This window comes from Mesocricetus auratus, unplaced genomic scaffold (assembly GCF_017639785.1).
Source record: "Mesocricetus auratus isolate SY011 unplaced genomic scaffold, BCM_Maur_2.0 Super-Scaffold_100008, whole genome shotgun sequence".
Classification (NCBI taxonomy): Eukaryota; Metazoa; Chordata; class Mammalia; order Rodentia; family Cricetidae; genus Mesocricetus; species Mesocricetus auratus.
The window spans coordinates 2,133,207-2,143,012 of record NW_024429192.1 but is presented as its reverse complement, the minus strand read 5'-3'; the positions used below and the strand labels follow the sequence as shown (position 1 = coordinate 2,143,012).

The window sequence follows — 9,806 nt, the reverse complement described above, 5'->3', positions numbered from 1 at the left end:
AATTAAGACATAGACATTAGATACAATAGATTGGTGAAAAACAGATTGATGATAGATATATAAGTGGCTGACAGATGTTAGATACATGGATGATAGATAGCAAATATATCATGGGTGTTAGAAGCAGGTTTAACCCATCATTTGTCATCATCTGAGTGTATATACCTCTCCATTCTTAACCCCCCCATGCTGCCCTTTCCCCACCCACCCACCCCACAACTGGAACTGCTTTCCCAGGCATGTACTCTGACCAGGTCAGAATTGACACTCCATATTCCTTTATTACATACGCTATTTGCAGACATATGCACCTATGACAGTCCCCTGAAAGAGCTTCCCATGAGCACTGCCCGTGGGCTACGACCATCCTGGGCTGTCTAGTGAGTGCCGGGCTAGCCAGGGAGACAAAGCAAGACCTTGCCCCAAAAAATGCCACACAAACAAATAACTAAACAAACAAACAAAGCAAGAGACTCTGGCCTGCGATTTATTTCATTCGACATCGAAATCCCAAGACTCCTCTTGCTGCTTCCGGGGAGCGGTCCTGAGGTTGCTGCCTCTTGGCTGACAAGAGCTTTCGAGCACTGAGCCGCACACCGCAGATACATGGGACCCAGAAGGCCCAGCCTCTCTGAATGCTGCCTGGGGACTGGAGGGACTGCAAGGCCCATATAGGTACAGAGAGCTGGTGCCACACAGAAGGTGTGAGCCCAGGGAAATCCTGACCCCATCTGGTGGCCCGGAAGCCAAGCCGGCTGCTGAGTCTCCTCCACAGCTAATCACTGACACAGCTTCTGACGACCCAGCCCAAACCAGCCGGGCCAGGTATTTGATGACATTGAGGTTCTAATGACACCATCAGCTGACTGCATTGGACCTTGGGTCAGGGATGAGAAAACAAACTCAGAAGCGATAAAATACAGAGAGGCTCCGTGGTGATTAGGCCAGGGTGATAAGATAAAAAAATGGGTGTGTCGTTTCCCTGGGAGGACAATGACATTGTGTGGCACGGTCTTGGGCAACCTCCATAGTCTCCGCAGGTACTGGGTATGGTTGCCTTGGGCCAGGCCTCACGGATGCTAATATGGGCCATGGATTCCTTCTCAGGAGAGGGAGTATCCGGGTCTCTTGGGAGCAGAATCTCTCCGGTATTCGTGTAGACTGGGCTATTAATCTTTCCAGCAGCGGGCAAAGTGTCTGTGCCAGGTACAGAAAGGAAAATAATTTGTCTTACAAGATGTCAAAGGTTATGTAGGCTAGTGTAGGCCAGAGCTCGGGTGACATGCAGGTTCGTTTGAGGGCAGTGGCAGTGCCGTATCCCAGGTGGATGTTACTGCTGTTCCCTACCACCCCGGGGCCAGACACACAGACTGCACGGCTTCTGCTTTGGGAAGCATGGGGGCTAAGAGGGTTCACGTTGTTCTGCATTGCTCTCTGTAGGATGGTTATTTTTACAGTAATATTCTACCAACCCATGGGCAAGGCAAGTCTTTCCATCATCTAGTGTCTTCTTCAATTTCTTTCCTCAGAGTTTTCAAGTTTGGGGTTTAGGGACCCTTTGCCTCCTTGGATCAGTTCACTCCAGGGGCTTTACCCCTTTCCGGGGTCTATTGCAAACAGAGCCGTCTTTCCTGGTTTCTTGGATCAGTTCACTCCAGGGGCTTTACCCCTTTCCGGGGTCTATTGCAAACAGAGCCGTCTTTCCTGGTTTCTTCCTCGGTGTCCGTCGTCAGTGTGGAGCAAGGCTACTGATCCTGCAACTTGGCTGAAAGTGCTGGTCAGTTTCTAGCGGGTTTTCTGTAGGAGTCTCACTTAAGGTATCACATCTACAAACAGGGCTTTTCCCATCTGTGTCCCTTTTATTTCCCTCTCTTGTCTTACTGCCCCAAGACCCTGAGCGCTTTGTTGGATTAGAATGGAGAAGGTGGGCATCCCTATTTTGCTCCTGGCTTTAATACAATCGCTTTGAGTTTTCCTCTGTTTAGCATGATGCCAGCCGTGGGACTGTCTTATGTGACTTTTGTTGTGTTCCTGTATGGTGCCTCCAACCCGCTGTCTCCAGGACTTTTTAATCACGAAAGTAAAAGTCTATTGAGAAGATCGTGTGATATTTTTTTCTTAACGTCCGCTTACATAAATTACATTCCATCTATTGGTTCTCATATGCTGAACTATCCCTGCATCTCTGGGAATAACCCAGCTTAGTCATTGTGAGTGATCATTTCAAGGTGCGCCCGTGTTCAGTTAGCAAGTATTTTGTTGAGAATCTGTGCATTTGTGCTCAGGAGGGACACTGGCCTGTAGCTGTTTCTCTGTTGGTTTGTTTCGTGGCTGTGTCTTTACCTAGATCTCATGACAGAGCGGTGTTGGCAGGGTTTATTACAACGGCAGGCAGTACCAGCTGGGTCCAAAATAAAAGCTTCCCTGCCCATGGACAGCAGAGTTACTTTTTTTTTTTTTTTTGAAGGTGCCTTGTGAGAGAGCGGGGAGGGAGAAACAGTGTGCTATGAGGAAGTGGGTCCAAGGTCCGCTGACATCACCTAGCTAGACAAAGAGACGCTGTTTTCTTGTAGCACCGAAGCAGGTGTGTGAGAAGTCCCAAGGCTATTCCTGAGTAAGAGAGGACAGAAAGACAATAGGCTTGTTAGTAAATGATGTGTCCACGGCCACGGGTGCTGCCTTCTGTAGCCCTTCACCATTTAGGGTTTTGTTCTGGAAGGGCCTGTTCCCAGGAAGCTCAGCCTACCCAACATGACAAATGTCTTGCAGAAGGAAGCTGATTTCTGAAGCTCCAAGCCCAAGAAACACTCAGCACCTTCTTGGATCCGGGGTTCAAGGACGGTGTGATTCACATGGCTGGTCGCAGGGTTTGCCTCTCACCCTGGGTAGCTGCGGCTATGCGTGAGGAGGCTGTGTTCTCCTCACAGCTGCAAGCACCAGGGTCTTCCGCAGCCCTGCCAAGCACGCACGCACGCATTTGGTCTGTGTGGCAGCTGCCCTGGGGTCCTCTCAGCTGAAGAAACTGAGGCAGCTGGGAGATGTATCCCGCTTGGGTCATGTGGCTGGTGAGGGCAGAGGTGTGACAATGTAGGGTTCCGACTCCGGGCGAGAGGGGGGAGGGGGGAGGGAGAGGGAGGGGCTTCGTGAAGCCCGGTTCATCCTTCCCGAAGCCTGGTTCATCAGTTGGGAGGCCGCTTCTCTAGGACGTCGTCCCACAGCTTCCTCTGTGCTGGAGCCGGCTCTCCCTTATCTCTGGAACACAGGCTAAGTGCAAAGGAAAAGGGCCTTCACCACAGCCAAGATTCCTATCTGGCTGGGAACATGGGCCACTGCTAGGTTTCCTCTTGGAGTTCCTGGCCCGGGACTGAGACCTCGCCTGCAGCTGCCCTGGCCCCACAGCGGAAGCCAGCATAGAGGAGATAAGGGAAGGCTGAGGGCCTGGGGTCACTTCCCTACCAGATGCTAGGACACACCTCCTGTGCTTTCTGACTGGTGGGGGGGGGCTGCAGAAAAGGGCTTTTCCCAGCAAGATTCCTTTCCCGAGGCCACCACAAAGTCACCACAAACCAAGCAGTAATTCTGCTGCCCTTAACGCACAGAAAACTCCATTCCCTCTCAGCCTGGGAGGCAAGAAGTCTAGAATCTGGATGCAGGGCAGGACCACCCTTCCGGCCTCTCCCAGCTGCTGGTTATCTCTATACCCTGCTGGCAGCCACACCGCCCTGCTGGGGTCCTCCAAATCCCTTCCTGATGTGGCTTCTCCTGCTCTCCTTTTCACTCCTTGAACTTAGGGACCCTCCTAACCCAACACGCCATCCTTCCAGACAGGGTCTCATTCGTAGGCAGTGTGAGGACAGGCATTTGAGTGTACGTTCTCCAGTCCATCTAGAAACTTGTGACAACCATCTCCCCCTGAACAGGTAACCTTAAAACCAGAGAGCTTACTGTACAGCTCAGAGGAGGGAGTTGACCTGGGAAACTGGGCCTGAGTTCCCCCATCTCTTCCTGCCCTTCCTTCCCATGCAAGCCTCTCAGTCTTCCCTCAGCCAAGAGCCAAGACTCGCCGGGTGGTCGTTGGTGGTGCACACCTTTAATCCCAGCACTCTGGGAGGCAGAAGCAGGAGGATCTCTGTGAGTTCGAGGCCAGCCTGGTCTACAGAGCGAGTTCCAGGACAGCCTCCAAAACAATACAGAGACACCCTGTCTCGAAAAAACAAAACAAAACAAAAAAAAAAAAAAAAGAGCCAAGACTCCTCCATTGGTGTAGAAGAAGGACCACCGTCTTCCACAGCCACAGGAATCTCACCGTGGTTGGCCACACAGATGATCTAAACACATTCCCATTCATCCATTCAAAGGCCACACAGTACCCTAAAGCGGGGTGTGGACCCGGGTGGGCTGGGGCACAACACCACCTGACTTGGTCTGTACCTAGAGAGCCGCCTGTGACGCTTGCTGAGGTCCCCACAGCGCACTCCCCCCTCCCCTCGACCCCCCTCCCTCCTAGAATTCCCTTCTGGAAAACCGAATGGCAGCTGGCTCTCCCAGAGTCACATGACGCGTACTGAGGCCTAGGAAGCCTTTGGGGTGGCAAGTGGGTGGGGGCAGGGTAGTCCTAGCTGGGCCCCTAGATTTTGACACATGGGACAAGGCCACTGGGAACGTGGAGGAAGAGGAGAGGAGATTGACGCAGCTTGCGGGGCTTTGCCATACAAAGCTCCTCTCCACCACACGCCAGCCTGCCGGCTGGCCGCTACTCATGAAGCTTCCTCAGAGCCCTGCCCCAGACAGGAAACAGCCTGAGGGCAAGATAACGGGCATCAGGAAGGAAGCCCCGCCCACAGAGAGGGCAAAAAGGGGCCTGGAAGGAGCCCACTGCCTTGCTCTGGATTTGCAGAGAGTGAAGCATGGGAGACACTGCATCTCTACTTCCTCTAGCCAAACAGAAGCCCCACCCCCACCCCCACCCCCCACACACCCCGTCCCCTCCAGCTCATACCCTCTCGGCCATGAGCTTTTGCTTCCTTATTCATTCCAGCCCTCATAGCTCCCAAGGAGCCTACCGCCTTCCCGCTGCAAATTGACACCCAAAAGGTAAAGAATCCTGAGCCAAAGCAAGCAGTACACTGCCCCCGTGGCTATTCCCGCCTCCTTCTGCCCTGAAAATATGCCTTTATTTAGCTGGCCCTAAATTTAGTTCTGGCCAACAGGGCAGAATGGCAGGAAAGCTCAGCCAAGCCCTGCAGCCTCCCACCCCACCCCATGCCTTCCTGCTCCCACCTTCCCCTGCCAGCAGAGAGGCCGGCCAACCTGCTCCACCCAGGAGTAGCAGAGGCCAACCGTTGAGAGAGCCTGCCGTTGGGCAGGCTCAAGCTATCAGATCCTCCTCGCGGCTCTCAGGGTCCAGCGTCCTGCCTGTTAGAATCATGTTTCTTAGGTGGACTGTGTTCCATAGCCGGGTATTTTCTGGTTAGGGGGAGCCGCTGTCGTTTTATAATTTCACTTCAGCCATAATGTCACCACGAAAAATCATTCTACTCCCATGTTCACAGTTGGGAGACAGTTTCCTAGAACAAGAGTAACCTCGTGGCAGGGAGGGATGCCTAGGTTGGTGATATGCTTGGCAGTCAGCCATGAGCACCCATGTCACAGCTGGGCATGGCGGAGTCTGCTCATCGTCCCCAGTGCCAGAGACGAGCAGATCTCTGGGGTTCCCCGACCAGCTAGCCCAGCCTGATCCACAAGCCCTGGGTCCCCGGTTTCAAAAACCAAGGTGGTTGCATGGAAGGACAGATACCCCAGTTGGCCTCTGGACTCTGCATGTATGCAAACACACAAACACACACACACACAAGACTGATTTAGGGCTTTAGAAGCAAGAACAAACTCGTCATTTCCCACCCTTTAAGTCTGATGTAAGCGTCACTCGATGTTGGAGGGGCACAGTGTTGGAGTCTAACCTAGAGTCTGCCCGGCTGTGTCACTGGTACCTCCCCTGGTATCCATCACAAGGACAAGCTCCTGGACCTCGTCCAAACTTCCCGAGTCACACTCTGCAAGCTACAGTTCAGCAGGCGCACCCCCCTGCTACGGTCTAACATTCAGCTGACGACACTAGAACCCAGGAAACTGTGCCGTGCCACGCAATGTTCTCCGAACACAGGACATTGCTGCTGCGCACGTTTCACATTGGGATGGGTTCCTCTGGCCAATCGGATAACACCTTGAATGCCAGAAGGTGGCTACCTACCAAGGTTGCTCCTGCGTGATGTCATAACTGCTGTTCCCTAGAGCTGATGTCATTCGCTAAACACAACAGGCACGGTTACAGGTCTATTTCAATCCTCTGAGATTGGGAAATAACGAATGAGCCAAAAACCCTGCCATTAGCTTCATTTTACAGACGACAAATTTAAAGTCCAGAGAAGTAAGGCAACTTGGGCAAAACCACAGACCAGTTAGAACAGACTTAGGGCCATAGCTTTCATTCTCTGAGTCCCCAGACACCAAGGCTGCAAGAAGGAGCCTTACCCGGGACAGTAGCTAGAGGAGCATTGACACAGTAAGTGCAGGGTACATCAGGGCAGCCCAGACCCGTCCCTTCACCTCACACACAGGACACTAGGCTGAGAGGAAGGAGGCAAAAGCCACAGGTTGTGGGGGCAGGTGAAGGGGACGAGCTTTGGGGGAGGAGACCACACTTGCCACGACAAAAGCTTTCCCAGCTCCGTGTGAGAACTATAGGCCTGAGCTCCAGTGACCCTAAGAGCATCAGACTTCCATTCATGTTGACCTCAGCAGATCTCTCCAGGGGCAACAGGAGCATCAGGAAGCAGCTGGTCCCAACCCTAACCCTAACCCCGCCCAACCCATCCAGGGAAGCCGCCCAGTCCCTGCTCAGCAGCCAAAGCCAGGTTCTGTCTCCTATCGGGTCTGGATGTCAGGTTGTCCCAGTAAAAAAATAAAATAAAATAAACCCTTATTTCTTCTTCCCATTATCCTGCTATCTGTGCCCATACTGTCTGTCCCCACCCCCACTCCAGTCTCTGCACGTCTTCTGTTTTCCCACTCTGTTCTTCCGGAATCTTCAAACGCATATCACTGCCCCTTCCGCCCCGCCCCCGTGCACCTGGAGTATGCTGTGCAAGTCTGCCATAATCCTGGCCAAGTATGTTTTACCCATTCCCGCCCCCCCCCCCCCAGACTTGTCTCTGCTGCCACCTTGTCCTCTTGATTGACCCTGTCTTCGTTTGATGACAATGGATTGTCACAGGGAATCAAGCCCCTCGGCCCCATGATGGAGTCATCACATCGTGCAAGGCCTCCGTACAAAGCCATGGACAGTCATTCTCTTACCCACCGCCCCCAAGAGGCTCTGCAAACTCCCTGGGGAGACAAGACTTGTCATTGACACACCTCACTGGGTACCTTCAGTGACCGCTGCTTGAAACACAGAATTAAGGGGGTCTGTCATCCTCCGAGGCAATTAAGAGCTGTCTACCACCGGGATAAAGTGCCCATTTTCCAGACAACTAGTAAACACCAATAAGACCGAGGAACCCAGAGTTAGGGAGTGCAAGCTTCTTGCTGCAGTTTGGATGAGAAACGCCCCCATGGGCTCATGTGTTTGAACACCTGATCCCCAATTGGTGGCGCTGTTCTGGGAGGCTGTAGAACTTTTTGGAAGTAGAGCCTAGCTGGAGGAAGTAGTCACTGGGGGCAGGCCTTAAGGTTTTAAAGCTGAGCCCCTACTTCCTATCCTCTCTGCTTCCTGGCAACCAAGTCAGCATGAACAGCCAACCTCACTTTCCTACCACCATGATGGACTATATCCCCAATGAAGTTAAATTTTAAAGATACAGGTGAATATTCTAGAAAGATCCAACTGAGCCCCTCCAGTGGGTTGTCTGAGTCCTAAGAACGTACCCTCCCACACTGGAGATGCTAACTCTAAGAAATGAGGGGAGGAAAAATCACACAACATTAAAGACTTCCCTGTTCCCAGGGATGAAGGAACTTTGGAGCATTGGGCTTCTCAACCTGAGAAAATCAGGTAAATTGAGGACAAGGCTAGTGTCGTCAGTCAAAGCTTGGAGTGAACGTCAGTGCTTCCAGGTCTGAGAAGGAGACTGGGAGAGAATTCAGCTGGTGAAGTATTTGCCTTGCAGACATGAGGACCTGCCTTTGCATCCTCAGCACCACAGAAAGGCCAGGTGTGGTCTCACATACCTGTAACCCTAGCCCTGGGGGAGTCGGGTGGAGACAGGTGGGACTCTGACACTCTCCGTCCAGCTCTAGCCTACTGGTGAGCTCTGGGTTCAGTGAGAGACGCTGTCCAAAAGTTAAGAGGGAAAGCGATTGAGATTGACATCCAAAGCCAGCCTCTGGCCTTCACATGCACTTACGTGTACCCACGTACACACATGTACATTCACACACGTGTGCGTGCACACACACAGAAGGTGGGTGTAAGGCTGTACTCAGATAACTTTTTGCTCATCACCAGTTAAGCCTGTGCTGTGGAGACAGAGGGTCAACCTTAATCTGAAGGTTTGAAATGATCCTAATCCCCCCCAAAATCTGGCCTCAAATTCAGTGGGTGGTCACAGCCTAAGAAGAAATCCTTAGTGGACACAGAGGAAACCAGTTATGAAACGCACGCTTGCCAGTGCCTACTTTCCATGGCTCCTGAGTCCCAGCCCGCAGTTGCATCAGTCAATCATAAGTTGCCTCAACTTACACAGATTTAAACTGCGTCCCTAGATGAACTCAGAACTAGGAATTGACTCAGGAGTGACCTGACCCTTTCTCCAGCAGCTCCTTGTCTCTTCCACGACGTAAAGAGAGGTAGGTCCATAGACGCCAGACCCCAGGAGACAAGATTGTTAAGAAGAGTCCATATGCCGGATGAGGAGGGGAGGAGAATTCTGGGATTGGTACGCAGAGGAGGACCTCAAAACAGTCACCGTATAAGGACCGAGAAGAAAGGACGCACCAAGTGTTCTCCGGTAAGATAAGACCACGCGGCAATACATAGATTAATGGAAATGGGTTAATAATTGAGACAGAGCTAGGCAGTAAGAAGCCCTAGCTATCAGCCAACAGTTTAATAATTAAAAAAAAAAAAGCAGAGGCCATATGGCCATAATGGCCTCCCCTTCAAGGATCTGGCATTTCTGACACTTCTACAGGCCAGACGTTGGGTGTTCTAGGAAGCAGCAGCAAGCCTTGAGATTCCCATGAAGGGCCAGAGCAGAGGACCTCACTCCTTCGTGCACAGTGACCCCACGACCTGCACTTCCCAAAACTGAACCCATAGCAAGCACTCTGTCCCTGTCTTTACCTTCTATGTCACCTGTTACATGCTCTGGGCTGCCTCTCCCTCCTAACTCTACAGTGTTGAGGGCCTGACTGGTCACATCTGAAATCGTGCCAGGACCCAGAGGCAGGCCCTGTGCCCGTTACAGAAACTCCCAATCAACTAGTCTCGCTTTGTCGTCTGAAAGGCCTGGATGGAAATCTTGGTGAACTATCTCTTTGTCTAGATGAGAATCGGGAAGACAAGTTGCTGGCAGAGGCTCCTTCCTCCTTCTTCCATGTGGTCGGCCGTCAGGCAGCCCCCTGGAGACTGACAAATCTTGGCTCATCTTTGAACCCCAGATAAGCTATTCGCAGAGAGACAATTACCCAAAATGAACAAATGATAATGATTAAGCTCAGTGTCACAAAGCGTTTGAGTTGGGTGGGAAATCCTTCACGGTGACTTGCGAGACCTTGTCTAGATAGCAATTAACGGCCACACAGGC

General features: G+C 52.0%; 1 long non-coding RNA gene across 1 annotated transcript in view; it reads right to left on the bottom strand.

The window, feature by feature from the left end:
* Positions 1-473: 473 nt before the first annotated feature.
* The window catches only part of LOC121141855, a 44,003-nt gene continuing 34,670 nt past the window's right edge, over positions 474-9,806 (bottom strand). The window contains exon 2 of the long non-coding RNA XR_005878777.1: positions 474-2,610. This is a non-coding gene — a long non-coding RNA (uncharacterized LOC121141855). The remainder of the gene's footprint in view (positions 2,611-9,806) is intronic.